This window comes from Triticum dicoccoides, chromosome 3A, assembly GCF_002162155.2.
Source record: "Triticum dicoccoides isolate Atlit2015 ecotype Zavitan chromosome 3A, WEW_v2.0, whole genome shotgun sequence".
Taxonomy (NCBI): Eukaryota; Viridiplantae; Streptophyta; class Magnoliopsida; order Poales; family Poaceae; genus Triticum; species Triticum dicoccoides.
The window spans coordinates 134,567,052-134,580,787 of record NC_041384.1 but is presented as its reverse complement, the minus strand read 5'-3'; positions in this window follow the sequence as shown (position 1 = coordinate 134,580,787).

The window sequence follows — 13,736 nt, the reverse complement described above, 5'->3', positions numbered from 1 at the left end:
ATCTACAAAGGTATGTAGATGCATCTAATCACTCGTGGCTAGATGAACTCCTAGATGATCTTGGTGAAACGAGTAGGAAAAAATTTGTTTTCTGCAACGTTCTCCAACAGTGCATGGAGGGCTTCTTCCGGTGATCTGCCTCGCCTTTGAAATGCGTGCCTTTCTTTCGACATTGATGGTTGGTCGGAAGAAATCGACGATGGCCCAGGTACACATTCTTCCTGCATTTGTCCAGGTATATACTTTCACTGTCATCTAAACAGTGCGTGCATGCGTGGTATCCTTTGTTTGTCTGTCCTGAAAGGTTACTGAGAGCGGGCTAATCGTTGATGGTCACGAACAGAAACGCCTTAAGGTTAAATTCCTCCTGTCTGTGCTCATCCCACGTACGTACACCGTTTTCATTCCACAGCTGTAAAAGTTCTTCAACTAATGGCCTTAGGTACACATCAATTTCGTTGCCGGGTTGCTTAGGGCCTTGGATGAGAACTGGCATCATAATGAACTTCCGCTTCATGCACATCCAAGGAGGAAGGTTATACATACATAGAGTCACGGAACAGGTGCTGTGATTGCTGCTCTGCTCCCCGAAAGGGTTAATGCCATCCGCGCTTAAAGCAAACCATACATTCCTTGGGTCCTTTGCAAACTCATCCCAGTACTTTCTCTCGATTTTTCTCCACTATGACCCGTCAGCGGGTGCTCTCTATTGGGGAACGTTGCAGAAAATTAAAATTTTTCCTACGGTTTCACCAAGATCCATCTATGAGTTCATCTAAGCAACGAGTCAAGGGAGAGAGTTTGCATCTACATACCACTTGTAGATCACGAGCGGAAGCTTGCCAAGGGGATGGTGATGACGGAGTCATACTCGAACGTGATTCGGATCACCGATGTCCAAGTGCTGAACGGACAGCACCTCCGCGTTCAACACACGTACGGGACGGGGACGTCTCCTCCTTCTTGATCCAGCAAGGGGGAAGGAGAGGTTGAGGAAGATTGCTCCAACGGCAGCACGACGGCGTGGTGTAGTTGGTGCAGCAGTACTCCGACAGGGCTTCGCCAAGCACGTATGGAGGAGGAGAGGTGTTGGGGAGGGGAGGGGCTGCGCCTTGGCTTGTGGTGTTGCAGCCCTCCCCTCACCCCTCTATATATAGGGGAAGGGGGCAAGGGGGGCCGGCCCTCTAGGGAAAACCCTAGGGGGGGCGGCGGCCAAAGGGAGAGGGGAAAGGGTGGCTTGCCCCCCCAAGCCAGGGGGCGCCCCCTTTAGGGTTTCCCCTCCCCTTGCCCTAGCCGCATGGGCCTAGGTGGGGAGGTGCGCCCAGTCCACCAGGGGCTGGCTCCCTGCCCCACGCAGCCCATGTGGTCCCCCGGGAGGGGTGGCCCCACCCGGTGGACCTCCGGAACCCTTTCGGTGGCCCCGGTACAATACCGATATGACCCTGAAACTTCTCGGTGCCCGCATAACAACTTCCCATATATAAAACTTCACCTCCGGACTATTCCGGAACTCCTCGTGACATCCGGGATCTCATCCGGGACTCCGAACAACATTCGGTAGTCACATACTAGTCTTCCTAACAACCCTAGCGTCACCGAACCTTAAGTGTGTAGACCCTACGGGTTTGGGAGACATGCAGACATGACCGAGACGACTCTCGGGCAATAACCAACAGCGGGGTCTGGATACCCATGTTGGCTCCCACATGCTCCTCGATGATTACATCGGTTGAACCGTGATGTCGAGGATTCGATCAAACCCTGTATACAATTCCCTTTGTCAATCGGTACGTTACTTGCCCGAGACTCGATCGTCGGTATCCCAATACCTTGTTCAGTCTCGTTACCGGCAAGTCACTTTACTCGTATCGTAATGCATGATCCTTGGTCACCTTGAGCTCATTATGATGATGCATTACCGAGTGGGCTCAGAGATACCTCTCCGTCATACGGAGTGACAAATCCCAGTCTCGATCCGCATAAAACAATAGATACTTTCGGAGATACCTGTAGTGCACCTTTATAGTCACCCAGTTACGTTGTGATGTTTGATACACCCAAAGCACTCCTACGGTATCCAGGAGTTACACGCTCTCATGGTCAAAGGAAGAGATACTTGACATTGGCAAAGCTCTAGCAAACGAACTACACGATCTTTGTGCTATGCTTAGGATTGGGTCTTGTCCATCACATCATTCTCCTAATGATGTGATCCCGTTATCAACGACATCTGATGTCCATTGCCAGGAAACCATGACTATCTGTTGATCACAACGAGCGAGTCAACTAGAGGCTCACTAGGGACATATTGTGGTCTATGTATTCACACGTGTATTACGATTTCCGGATAATACAGTTATAGCATGAATAAAAGACAATTATCATGAACACTGAAATATAATAATACTTTTATTATTGCCTCTAGGGCATATTTCCAGCACTCTCAACTTCCCATCTTTCTTTCGGTTCTCACTGTGCCATCGCATCAACTTGGCATGCTCTTTGTTTTTGAACAGACGTTTCAACCGTGGTATTATAGGAGCATACCACATCACCTTCGCAAGAACCCTCTTCCTGGGGGGCTCGCCGTCAACATCACCAGGGTCATCTCGTCTGATCTTATACCGCAATGCACCGCGTACCGGGCATGCGTTCAGATCCTTGTATGCACCGCGGTAGAGGATGCAGTCATTAGGGCATGCATGTATCTTCTCCACCTCCAATCCTAGAGGGCATACGACCTTCTTTGCTGCGTATGTACTGTCGGGCAATTCGTAATCCTTAGGAAGCTTCTTCTTCAATATTTTTAGTAGCTTCTCAAATCCTTTGTCAGCCACAGCATTCTGTGCCTTCCACTTCAGCAATTCCAGTATGGTACCGAACTTTGTGTTTCCATCTTTGCAATTGGGGTATAACCCTTTTTTGTGATCCTCTAACATGCGATCGAACTTCAGCTTCTCCTTTTGACTAATGCATTGCGTCCTTGCATCGACAATGACCCGGCGGAGATCATCATCATTGGGCACATCGTCTGGTTCCTCTTGATCTTCAGCAGCTTCACCCGTTGCAGCATCATTGGGCACATCGTCTGGTTCCTCTTGATCTTCACCAGCTCCCCCCGTTGCAGCATCACCGTATTTTGGGGGCACATAGTTGTCATCGTAGTCTTCTTCTTCGCCGTCTTCCATCATAACCCCTATTTCTCCGTGCCTCGTCCAAACATTATAGTGTGGCATGAAACCCTTGTAAAGCAGGTGGGAGTGAAGGATTTTTCGGTTAGAGTAAGACCTCGTATTCCCACATTCAGTGCATGGACAACACATAAAACCATTCTGCTTGTTTGCCTCAGCCGCATCGAGAAACTCATGCACGCCCTTAATGTACTCGCGGGTGTGTCTGTCACCGTACATCCATTGCCGGTTCATCTGCGTGCATTATATATAATTAAGTGTCCAAATTAATAGAAGTTCATCATCACATTAAAACCAAAGTGCATACATAGTTCTCATCTAACAACATATAGCTCTCCAGAGCATCTAATTAATTAAACCATACATTGAAACTATGTAAAACATTTCAATGCGAAAACAAATGCGATCATAATCGCAACCAAGGTAACAATTGATCCAACGGCATAATGATACCAAGCCTCGGTATGAATGGCATATTTTCTAGTCTTTCTAATCTTCAAGCACATTGCATCCATCTTGATCTTGTGATCATCGACGACATCCGCAACATGCAACTCCAATATCATCTTCTCCTCCTCAATTTTTTTTATTTTTTCCTTCAACAAATTGTTTTCTTCTTCAAGTAAATTTAACCTCTCGACAATATGGTCAGTTGGCATTTCCGATTCACATACATCCTAGATAAATAAAATCTATGTCACGTTGGTCGGCATAATTTTCATAAACAATAAATGAACCAATAGTTATAAAGATAATATACATACCACATCTGAATCATAGACAGGACGAGGGCCGACGGGGGCGGATACCAAACCATCGCACTATATAAGATGCAATAATAAATGTAAGAAAATGATACAAGTATCTATCTAAACATACAAGTAAGAATATTTTTCCTTTCAGAAAGAAGAAAAGAACAAGAGGCTCACCATGGTGGTGTCGGTGATGAGATCAGCGCGGGTGATCGACGGCGGTGAAGACTGGGACGGGGCGTGACGGACCGCTAAATCTAGACAAATCTCGAGGAAAATGGAGCTTGGAGGTCCAGCTTCGAGAGGAGAAAACTTAAGTAGTGTGGCTCGGGCATTCCATCGAACACCTCATGTGCATAGGAGGTGAGCTAGAGCACCACAAAGCCCTCTCCCCCTTGGCCAGAAAAAACAGAGCACTGTGCTCTGCTCTTGCACGAGGGGGTATATATAGGCACCTCATTGGTCCCGGTTGGTGACATGAGCCGGGACTAAAGGGGAGACGTTGGTCCCGGTTCAAGCCACCAACCGGGACCAATGGTGTGTTGGGGAACGTTGCAGAAAACAAAAAATTTCCTACGGTTTCACCAACATCCATCTATGAGTTCATCTAGCAACGAGTGATTGGATGCATCTACGTACCTTGTAGATCGCGAGCGGAAGCGTTCAAAGAACGGGGATGAGGGAGTCGTACTCGACGTGATTCGAATCACCGAAGATCCTAGCACCGAACGGACGGCACCTCCGCGTTCAACACACGTACGGTCAGCGTGACGTCTCCTTCTTCTTGATCCAGCAAGAGGGAAGGAGAAGTTGAGGAAGATGGCTCCAGCAGCAGCACGACGGCGTGGTGGTGATGGAGCTGCAGTACTCCGGCAGGGCTTCGCCAAGCACTATGGAGGAGGAGGAGGTGTTGGAGAGGGAGAGGGAGGCACCAAAGATCAAGGTAAGAAGTCCTCCATCTCCCCAGTATATATAGGAGGGCCAAGGGGGGGGGGCGCCGGCCCTAGGAGATCTAATCTCCTAGGGTGGTGTGGCCAAGGGGAGGAATCCCTCCTCCCAAGGCACCTAGGAGGTGCCTTCCCCTCCTAGGACTCTTCCTCCTTGAAACCCTAGGCGCATGGGCCTCTTGGGGCTGGTGCCCTTGGCCCATGTAGGCCAAGGCGCACCCCCTACAGCCCATGTGGCCCCCCGGGACAGGTGGCCCCACCCGGTGGACCCCCGGGACCCTTCCGGTGGTCCCGGTACAATACCGATGACCCCGAAACTTGTCCCGATGCCCGAAACAGGACTTCCCATATATAAATCTTTACCTCCGGACCATTACGGAACTCCTCGTGATGTCCGGGATCTCATCCGGGACTCCAGACAACATTCGGGTTACTGCATATACATATCCCTACAACCCTAGCGTCACCGAACCTTAAGTGTGTAGACCCTACGGGTTCGGGAGGCATGTAGACATGACCGAGATCGCTCTCCGGTCAATAACCAACAGCGGGATCTGGATACCCATGTTGGCTCCCACATGCTCCTCGATGATCTCATCAGATGAACCATGATGTCGAGGATTCAAGCAACCCCGTATACAATTCCCTTTGTCAATCGGTATGTTACTTGCCCGAGATCCGATCGTCGGTATCCCAATACCTCGTTCAATCTCGTTACCGGCAAGTCACTTTACTCGTACCGTAATGCATGATCCCGTGACCAGACACTTGGTCACTTTGAGCTCATTATGATGATGCATTACCGAGTGGGCCCAGTGATACCTCTCCGTCATACGGAGTGACAAATCCCAGTCTTGATCCGTGTCAACCCAACAGACACTTTCGGAGATACCCGTAGTATACCTTTATAGTCACCCAGTTACGTTGTGACGTTTGGTACACCCAAAGCACTCCTACAGTATCCGAGAGTTACACGATCTCATGGTCTAAGGAAAAGATACTTGACATTGGAAAACTCTAGCAAACGAACTATACGATCTTACGCTATGTTTAGGATTGGGTCTTGTCCATCACATCATTCTCCTAATGATGTGATCTCGTTATCAATGACATCTAATGTCCATAGTCAGGAAACCATGACTATCTGTTGATCAACGAGCTAGTCAACTAGAGGCTTACTAGGGACAAGTTGGTGTCTATTATTCACACATGTATTACGATTTCCGGATAACACAATTATAGCATGAATAAAGACAATTATCATGAACAAAGAAATATAATAATAATGCTTTTATTATTGCCTCTAGGGCATATTTCCGACAGTCTCCCACTTGCACTAGAGTCAATAATCTAGTTACATTGTGATGAATCGAACACCCATCAAATTCTGGTGTTGATCATGTTTTGCTCTAGGGAGAGGTTTAGTTAACGGATGTGCTACATTCAGGTCCGTGTGTACTTTACAAATATCTATGTCTCCATCTTGAACATTTTCACGAATGGAGGTGAAGCGACGCTTGATGTGCCTTGTCTTCTTGTGAAACCTGGGCTCCTTGGCAAGTGCAATAGCTCCAGTGTTGTCACAGAAGAGCTTAATCGGCCCCGACGCATTGGGTATGACTCCTAGGTCAGTGATGAACTCCTTCACCCAAATTGCTTCATGCGTTGCCTTCGATGCTGCCATGTACTCCGCTTCACATGTAGATCCCCTCACGACGCTCTGCTTGCAACTGCACCAGCTTACTGCCCCACCATTCAAAATATACACGTATCCGGTTTGTGACTTAGAGTCATCCAGATCTCTGTCGAAGCTAGCGTCGACGTAACCCTTTACGACAGCTCTTCGTCACCTCCATAAACGAGAAACATTTCCTTAGTCCTTTTCAGGTACTTCAGGATATTCTTGACCGCTGTCCAGTGTTCCTTGCCGGGATTACTTTGGTACCTTCCTACCAAACTTACGGCAAGGTTTACATCAGGTCTGGTACACAGCATGGCACACATTATAGAACCTATGACTGAGGCATAGGGGATGACACTCATCTCTTCTATATCTTCTGCCGTGGTCGGACATTGAGCTGAGCTCAATTTCACACCTTGTAACACAGGCAAGAACCCCTTCTTAGAATGATCCATATTGAATTTCTTCAATATCTTATCAAGGTATGTGCTTTGTGAAAGACCTATGAGGCGTCTCGATCTATCTCTATAGATTTTGATGTCTAATATATAAGCAGCTTCTCCAAGGTCCTTCATTGAAAAACTTTTATTCAAGTAGGCCTTAATGCTGTCCAAGAGTTCTATATCATTTCCCATCAAAAGTATGTCATCTACATATAATATGAGAAATGCTACAGAGCTACCACCCACTTTCTTGTAAACGCAGGCTTCTCCATAAGTCTGCGTAAACCCAAATGCTTTGATCATCTCATCAAAGCGAATGTTCCAACTCCGAGATGCTTGCACCAGCCCATTGAGCGTTGGAGATTTCACACCTTGTCAGCATTCTTAGGATCGACAAAACCTTCCGGCTGCATCATATACAATTCTTCCTTAAGGAAACCATTAAGGAATGCCGTTTTGACGTCCATTTGCCATATTTCATAATCATAGAATGCGGCAACCGCTAACATGATTCGGACGGACTTCAGCTTCGCTAGCGGTGAGAAAGTCTCATCGTAGTCAACCCCTTGAACTTGTCAATAACCCTTAGCGACAAGCCGAGCTTTATAGATGGTCACATTACCATCCGCGTCTGTCTTCTTCTTAAAGATCCATTTATTTTCTATGGCTCGCCGCTCAACGGGCAAGTCAGTCAAAGTCCATACTTCGTTTTCATACATGGATCCTATCTCGGATTTCATGGCTTCTAGCCATTTGTCGGAATCCGGGCCCGCCATCGCTCCTTCATAGTTCAAAGGTTCACCGTTGTCTGACAACATGATTTCCAAGACAGGGTTGCCGTACCACTCTGGTGCGGAACGTGTCCTTGTGGACCTTCGAATTTCAGTAGGAGCTTGATCAGAAGTATCTTGATCGTCATCATTAACTTCCTCTCTAGTCGGTGCAGGCACCTCAGGAACACTTTCTTGAGTTGCGCCATTTTCCGGTTCAAGAGGTAATACTTCATCAAGTTCTACTTTCCTCCCACTTACTTCTTTCAAGAGAAACTCTTTCGCTAGAAAGGACCCTTTCTTGGCAACAAAGATCTTGCCTTCAGATCTGAGGTAGAAGGTATACCCAATAGTTTCTTTAGGGTATCCTATGAAGACGCATTTTTCCGACTTGGGTTCGAGCTTTTCAGGTTGAAGTTTCCTGACATAAGCATCTCATCCCCAAACTTTTAGAAATGACAGCTTAGGTTTCTTCCCAAACCATAATTCAAACGGTGTCGTATCAACGGATTTCGACGGAGACCTATTTAAAGTGAATGCGGCAGTCTCTAAAGCATACCCCCAAAAAGATAATGGTAAATTGGGAAGAGACATCATAGATCGCACCATATCTAATAGAGTGCGATTACGACGTTCGGACACACCATTACGCTGAGGTGTTCCAGGCGGCGTGAGTTGTGAAACTACTCCACATTTTCTTAAGTGTGTGCCAAACTCGTGACTCAAGTATTCTCCTCCATGATCTGATCGCAGGAACTTGATTTTCCTGTCACATTGATTCTCAACCTCACTCTGAAATTCCTTGAACTTTTCAAAGGTCTCAGACTTGTGTTTCATTAAGTAGACATACCCATATCTACTCAAGTCGTCAGTGAGGGTGAGAACATAACAATAGCCACCGCGAGCCTCAACACTCATTGGACCGCACACATCAGTATGTATGATTTCCAATAAGTTGGTTGCTCGCTCCATTGTTCCTGAGAACGGAGTCTTGGTCATTTTACCCATGAGGCATGGTTCGCACGTGTCAAATGATTCGTAATCAAGAGACTCTAAAAGCCCATCAGCATGGAGCTTCTTCATGCGTTTGACACCTATGTGACCAAGGCGGCAATGCCACAAGTACGTGGGACTATCATTATCAACCTTACATCTTTTGGTACTCACACTATGAATATGTGTAGCAATACGCTCGAGATTGATTAAGAATAAACCATTCACCATTGGAGCATGACCATAAAACATATCTCTCATATAAATAGAACAACCATTATTCTCGGATTTAAATGAGTAGCCATCTCGTATTAAACGAGATCCTGATACAATGTTCATGCTCAAACTTGGCACTAAATAACAATTATTGAGGTTCAAAACTAATCCCGTAGGTAAATGTAGAGGTAGCGTGCCGACGGAGATCACATCGACTTTGGAACCATTCCCGACGCGCATCGTCACCTCGTCCTTCGCCAGTCTCCGCTTATTCCGCAGCTCCTGCTTTGAGTTACAAATGTGAGCAACTGCACCGATATCAAATACCCAGGAACTACTACGAGTACTGGTAAGGTACACATCAATTACATGTATATCACATATACCTTTCGTTTTGCTGGCCTTCTTGTCCGCTAAGTATTTGGGGCAGTTCCGCTTCCAGTGACCACTTTCCTTGCAATAAAAGCACTCAGTCTCGGGCTTGGGTCCATTCTTTGGCTTCTTCCCGGCAGCTTTCTTGCCGGGCGCGGCAACTCCCTTGCCGTCCTTCTTGAAGTTCTTTTTACCCTTGCCCTTCTTGAACTTAGTGGTTTTATTGACCATCAACACTTGATGTTCCTTCTTGACTTCTACCTCTGCTGATTTCAGCATAGCAAATACTTCAGGAATGGTCTTTTCCATCCCCTGCATATTGAAGTTCATCACAAAGCTCTTGTAGCTCGGTGGAAGCGACTGAAGGATTCTGTCAATGACCGAGTCATCCGGGAGATTAACTCCCAGCTGAGTCAAGCGGTTATGCAACCCAGACATTTTGAGTATGTGCTCACTGACAGAACTATTTTCCTCCATCTTAGAGCTGAAGAATTTGTCGGAGACTTCATATCCCTCGACCCGGGCATGAGCTTGGAAAACCATTTTCAGCTCTTCGAACATCTCATATGCTCCGTGTCTCTCAAAACGTTTTTGGAGCCCCGGCTCTAAGCTGTAAAGCATGCCGCACTAAATGAGGGAGTAGTCATCGGTACGTGCCTGCCAAGCGTTCATAACGTCTTGTTCTGCAGGGAGAACAGGTGCGTCACCCAGCGGTGCTTATAGGACATAATCTTTCTTAGCAGCTATGAGGATGATCCTCAGGTTCCGGACCCAGTCCGTATAGTTGCTGCCATCGTCTTTCAGCTTGGTTTTCTCTAGGAACGCGTTGAAGTTGAGGACTACGCTGGCCATTTGATCTACAAGACATATTGTAAAGATTTTAGACTAAGTTCATGATAATTAAGTTCATCTAATCAAATTATAATGAACTCCCACTTAGATAGACATCCCTCTTCTAGTCATCTAAGTATAACATGATCCGAGTTAACTAGGTCGTGTCCGATCATCACGTGAGACGGACTAGTCAACGTCGGTGAACATCTTCATGTTGATCGTATCTTCTATACGACTCATGCTCGGCCATGTCTGTACACATGCTAGGCTCGTCAAGTCAACCTAAGTGTTTTGCATGTGTAAATCTGTCTTACACCCGTTGTATGTGAACGTTAGAATCTATCACACACGATCATCACGTGGTGCTTCGAAACAATGAACTGTCGCAACGGTGCACAGTTAGGGGGAACACTTTCTTGAAATTATTATGAGGTATCATCTTATTTACTACCGTCGTTCTAAGCAAACAAGATGAAAAACATGATAAACATCACATGCAATCAAATAATAATAGTGACATGATATGGCCAATATCACATAGCTCCTTTAATCCCCATCTTGGGGTTCCATGATCATCTTGTCACCGGCATGACACCATGATCTCCATCATCATGATCTCCATCATTGTGTCTCCATGAAGTTGCTCGCCAACTATTACTTCTACTACTATGGCTAATGCGTTTAGCAATAAAGTAAAGTAATTTACATGGCGTTTCTCAATGACACGCAGGTCATACAAAAAAATAAAGACAACTCCTATGGCTCCTGCCGGTTGTCATACTCATCGTCATGCAAGTCGTGATTCCTATTACAATAGCATGAACATCTCATACATTACATATAGATCATTCATCATTCAGCACAACTTTGGCCATATCATATCACAAAGCACTTGCTGCAAAAACAAGTTAGACGTCCTCTCATTGTTGTTGCAAGTTTTACGTGGCTGAAGTAGGGTTCTAGCAAGAACGTTTTCTTACCTACATGAAAGCCACCACGTGATTTGTCAATTTCTATTTACCCTTCATAAGGACCCTTTTCATCGAATCCGCTCCAACTAAAGTAGGAGAGACAGACACCCGCCAGCCACCTTATGCAACTTGTGCATGTTAGTCGGTGGAACAGGTCTCACGTAAGCGTACGTGTAAGGTTGGTCCAGGCCGCTTCATCCCACAATACCGTTGAAGCAAGATAAGACTAGTAGCGGCAAGAAAGTTGACAACATCAACGCCCACAACAAATTGTGTTCTACTCGTGCAAGAGAACTACGCATAGACCTAGCTCATGATGCCACTGTTGGGGAACGTTGCAGAAAACAAAAATTTTCCTACGGTTTCACCCAGATCCATCTATGCGTTCATCTAGCAATGAGTGATTGGATGCATCTACGTACCTTGTAGATCGCGAGCGGAAGCATTCAAAGAACTGGGATGAGGGAGTCGTACTCGACGTGATTCGAATCACCGAAGATCCTAGCACCGAACGGACGGCACCTCCGCGTTCAACACACGTATGGTCAGGATGACGTCTCCTTCTTCTTGATCCAGCAAGAGGGAAGGAGAAGTTGAGGAAGATGGCTCCAGCAGCAGCACGACGGCGTGGTGGTGATGGAGCTGCAGTACTCCGGCAGGGCTTCGCCAAGCACTATGGAGGAGGAGGAGGTGTTGGAGAGGGAGAGGGAGGCACCAAAGATCAAGGTAAGAAGTCCTCCATCTCCCCACTATATATAGGAGGGCCAAGGGGGGGGGGGGCGGCCCTAGGAGATCTAATCTCCTAGGGTGGTGCGGCCAAGGGGAGGAATCCCTCCTCCCCAGGGCACCTAGGAGGTGCCTTCCCCTCCTAGGACTCTCCCTCCTTGAAACCCTAGGCGCATGGGCCTCTTGGGGCTGGTGCCCTTGGCCCATGTAGGCCAAGGCGCACCCCCTACAGCCCATGTGGCCCCCTGGGACAGGTGGCCCCACCCGGTGGACCCCCAGGACCCTTCCGGTGGTCCCGGTACAATACCAATGACCCCGAAACTTGTCCCGATGCCCGAAACAGGACTTCCCATATATAAATCTTTACCTCCGGACCATTCCGGAACTCCTCGTGACGTCCGGGATCTCATCCGGGACTCCAGACAACATTCGGGTTACTGCATATACATATCCCTACAACCCTAGCGTCACCAAACCTTAAGTGTGTAGACCCTACGGGTTCGGGAGACATGTAGACATGACCGAGATCGCTCTCCGGTCAATAACCAACAGCGGGATCTGGATACCCATGTTGGCTCCCACATGCTCCTCGATGATCTCATCGGATGAACCACGATGTCGAGGATTCAAGCAACCCCGTATACAATTCCCTTTGTCAATCGGTATGTTACTTGCCCGAGATCCGATCGTCGGTATCCCAATACCTCGTTCAATCTCGTTACTGGCAAGTCACTTTACTCGTACCGTAATGCATGATCCCGTGACCAGACACTTGGTCACTTTGAGCTCATTATGATGATGCATTACCGAGTGGGCCCAGTGATACCTCTCCGTCATACGGAGTGACAAATCCCAGTCTTGATCCATGTCAACCCAACAGACACTTTCGGAGATACCCGTAGTATACCTTTATAGTCACCCAGTTACGTAGTGACGTTTGGTACACCCAAAGCACTCCTACTGTATCCGGGAGTTACACGATCTCATGGTCTAAGGAAAAGATACTTGACATTGGAAAACTCTAGCAAACGAACTATACGATCTTATGCTATGTTTAGGATTGGGTCTTGTCCATCACATCATTCTCCTAATGATGTGATCTCGTTATCAATGACATCTAATGTCCATAGTCAGGAAACCATGACTATCTGTTGATCAATGAGCTAGTCAACTAGAGGCTTACTAGGGACATGTTGGTGTCTATTATTCACACATGTATTACGATTTCCGGATAACACAATTATAGCATGAATAAAGACAATTATCATGAACAAAGAAATATAATAATAATGCTTTTATTATTGCCTCTAGGGCATATTTCCAACATGGTGGTGGGCCAGGAGCGAGGCCCATTGGTCCCGGTTCATCCCACCAACCGGGACCAAAAGGTCCAGATGAACCGGGACCAATGGCCCACGTGGCCCTGCCGGCCCCCTGGGCTCACGAACCGGGACCAATGCCCACATTGGTCCCGGTTCTAGACTGAACCGGGACTAATGGGCTGACCCGACCTGGACCAAAGCCCTGTTTTCTACTAGTGATTGCTACCACATCACCGTCAAATTCTCAGCAGATGCATACACGGCATTGCACCAGAGGCGGTACTCTTTCGTATCTGCTCAACTTATTTATCGCAGCAAGAAAATAGATCGCCACTGCTTTACTCCGATTTCTTGTCTTGGTTGTGAAGTTGCCTTTGTCCGGTTTGCACCTTCAGATCCGCCATGGCACGCTCAACACCATACTCGCAATGCTCATGGTTTTCCCCTTTTATATTCCACACTAGTTAAATCACAGTAGACTAAATTTAAAAATTGGGTCAGTCAATTTTTCAGAGCTC